Raw genomic sequence first — 3,855 nt, forward strand, 5'->3', positions numbered from 1 at the left:
AGATTTCATTATTTTTGATTGCCAAGTAATACTCCATTGTATATACATATATCACATCTTCTTTATCCATTCTTCCATCGATGGACATTTGGGCTTTTTCCATACTTTGACTATTGTTGATACTGCTGCTATAAACATTGGGGTGCATGTGTCTCTTTGAAACAACATTCCTGTATTCCTTGGAAAATACTTAGTAGTGCAATTGCTGGGTTGTAGGGTAGTTCTATTTTTAAGTTTTTGAGGAACCTCCATACTGTTTTCCAGAGTGGCTGCACCAGCTTGCATTCCCACCAGCAGTGCAAAAGAGATCCTCTTTCTCCTCATCCTCGCCAACATCTGTTGTTGCCTGAGTTGTTCATGTTAGCCATTCTGACAACTGTGAGGTGGTCTCTCATTGTGGTTTTGATTTGTATTTCCCTGATGATGAGTGATGTTGAGCATTTTTTCATGTGCCTGTTCACCATCTGGATGTCTTGTTTGAAGAAGTGTCTATTCATGTCTTTTGCCCATTTCTTCACTGAACTGTTTATTTTTTGGGTGTTGAGTTTGATAAGTTCTTTATAGATTTTAGATACTAATCCTTTATCTGATATGTCATTTGCAAATATGTTCTCCCATTCTTTCAGTTGCCTTTAGTTTTGCTGATTGTTCCTTCGGTGTGCAGAAGCTTTTTATTTTGATGAGGTCCCAGTAGTTCATTTTTGCTTTTGTTTCCCTTGCCTCTGGAGACGTGTTGAGTAAGAAGTTGCTGCGGCCAAGGTCAAAGAGGTTTTTCCCTGCTTTTCTCCTCAAGGATTTTAGCCATGCTTCTTTTTATTCATTCATTTATTCATTCATTCATTTATAATTTATGAGAGAGAATGAGAGAGAGGGCACACGAGTGTGGTAGAGGGGTAGAGGGAGAGGGAGAGGGAGAGAGAGAGAGAGAGAGAGAGAGAGAGAGAGAGAGAGAATCCTAAGCAGGCTCTAGGCTCAGTGTGGAGCCTAACATGGGGCTTGACACAGGACTCAATCCCGTGTCCCTGGGATCATGACCTGAGCCAAAATCAAGAGTTGGAAGCTTAACTGACTGAGTCACCCAGGCACACCTGCCATGCCTTTTAATGTTTACCAATCTATTGGGTATAAAGTAAGATCTCATTGTGGTGTTAATGAATTTTGCTGATTACTAATGAGATTGAGCATCTTTTTAACATATTTATAATTTTTGTTTTCTTAGGAAACATTTGTGAATTTTACCCATCTTTCTATTGGTTTATCTTTCTCAAAGCTTTTTTTGATGTTATTTATGTAATTTAGGTAGGATCCTCATTTGCTTGCTTTCTTTTGGCTAGAAAGAATAAAATGGCAACTTATAGTAAAGAAGATTCTCTTATTACGGGATTTTCTGGCTATTTCCCTGGCTGCTATTTTCCCTCTCCATTTAGTTCTTGCCTCATTGAAGAAATTAGTGATATTTCCCCAGGACTTGGTGACCTCACCTTTTGTCCAATGGATTGCTTGCATGGGGGTGGGGTATGGGTGGGGGGTGAGAGGGCATGCAGGGGGAGGAGGCATACCTTGATTCCTGGAATCTTTTTTTTTTTAATTTTTTTTAATGTTTATTTATTTTTGAGACAGGGAGAGACAGAGCATGAACAAGGGAGGGTCAGAGAGAGGGAGACACAGAATCTGGAACAGGCTCCAGGCTCTGAGCTGTCAGCACAGAGTCCGACGCGGGGCTCGAACTCATGGACGGCGAGATCATGACCTGAGCTGAAGTCGGCCGCTTAACCGACTGAGCCACCCAGGTGCCCCAATTCCTGGAATCTTCTATTTCTCTTTGTCCAGTCCCTATTTCAAATGCTGCCTTGAAGAGGCATGTGTCCATTCCTCTGAGTGCTGCTGTTTTTTAACATTTGTCTGGTGTTCGTTTTGTTATGTTTGAAGTGGGCAGGGGTCTGCATTCTTGCTTTTTTCTGCTATTTTACTATGGAAGTCTCTGAGGCAACTTTTAAGGCTGCCCCTAATATTAATTTTAAACTGGTTTCCTTAAGGTAAGGGTATTGGGGAGAAGAGATTGTTTTTACCCTTGACTTTGTGTTTTTCTAGGATGGCCTTGCTTATTGAGGCAAAACTCCACTTAGAAGATTGGTGAGGGTGGAAATGGATGTTGCATTCCACAAACTAGACTGTGTAAAATGAAATTTCTCTCTCCCTCCATAACTAAAAATTTCTAGCCTCAGCCCTTATTCTGTCTGAGGCAGAAATATTTTTTGTTTGTTTATTTGTTTTGAGAGAGTGAGCAGGGGAGGGGCAGAGAGAGAGAACACAAAGCAGGCTCCTTGCTGTCAGTGCAGAGCCTGATGCAGGGCTTGATCCCATGGACTGTGAGATCATGACCTGAGCTGAAATCAAGAGTCAGATGCTTAACTGGCTGAGCTACCCAGGCACCCCTGTCTGAGGCAGAAATCATAATCCAACCATTTAGAAATAAATACAGACATTTTTGACATTTTTCTTATAAATTTCAGGTTTAAATTCTGTCAAATTTAGGATTTGTAACACCTCCCTCCATAGTTTTTTTGTTTTTAATGCTGCTAAGCTTGGCTTGGGGAGAGTTGCAAATGCATTTCCAAATAGGTGAGAGATTTCTGTGTCTCAGTTAAATGGGTTCAGGTCTTTGCTGTTGTCTCTTGAGAAAGTGTTTGCCTTGCTGAGCCTTCAATGTCTCCATCCATGCCAGCATCCACAGAGCTGTTACCCATTTCCCATCCAGTCCTTAGCCTCAGATACAATCCTGCATCCTGTCATTTCTGGCTGCGTGAATTAGTTTTCTATTGCTGCATCACAAATGACCACAGACCTTGTGGTATAAGGCACATGTTATCTCACAATTTCTACAGGTCTGAAGTCTGGGCACAGTTTAGCTGGGTCCACTGTTCAGCATCTAACAAAACTGAAATCAAGGGGTCAGCCAGGTTGTATTCTTACCTGGAGGTTCTGGGGAGGCATCTACTGCTAAGCTTACTCAGGCTGTTGGCAGAATTCATTTCCTTGTGGTATATGACTAAGGTCTTCATTTTCTTGCTAGCTGACAAGCAGGGACCAGTCTCAGCTTTTAGAGAGTGGTTCCTAAGGTCCTTGCCATGTAGCCCTCTTAAAAGGCCCTTCTCACAACATGGCTATTTGCTCATTCAAGGCCAAGAGAAGATTCTCTTTCATTTCCAATCTCTCCCTTCAAGGAAGGCTTTAAAAAAATTTTTTTTAACGTTTATTTATTTTTGAGACAGAGAGAGACACAGCATGAACAGGGGAGGGGCAGAGAGAGAGGGAGACACAGAATCGGAAGCAGGCTCCAGGCTCTGAGCCATCAGCCCAGAGCCGGATGCGGGGCTCGAACTCACGGACCGCGAGATCATGACCTGAGCTGAAGTTGGACACTTAACTGACTGAGCCACCCAGGCACCCCAAGGAAGGCTTTTTAAAGGGCTCACCTAGTTAGATCAGCCCACCCAAGATAATCTCCCTCCTGATTAACTCAAAGTCAGCAGATTAGGCACCTCAATTACATCCTCAAATTCCCTTCACCCTTGCCATATAAGATCACTTCATCATAGTTGTAAAATGTTGTCATATTCAACACATGCTAGCCATACTCAAGGAGAAGGGAGTATACAGGGCAGACACAAGTGATGAAAATCTTGAGAGTATCTCAGAGTTCTGCAGACTATACTGTGGGACCCTCAGGGCTCTAGTTCTCTCTGCCTGCTGATTTCTGTGTCTCTCTTGGAGTCTGGGGCATGGAGTTTTAGACACTCTGTTGTGTCACTCAGGGACTGAGAGGAACCACAGGGCTTTTTCCAGCCCATCATT

Source organism: Felis catus, chromosome C1, assembly GCF_018350175.1.
Source record: "Felis catus isolate Fca126 chromosome C1, F.catus_Fca126_mat1.0, whole genome shotgun sequence".
In the NCBI taxonomy this organism is placed as follows: domain Eukaryota; kingdom Metazoa; phylum Chordata; class Mammalia; order Carnivora; family Felidae; genus Felis; species Felis catus.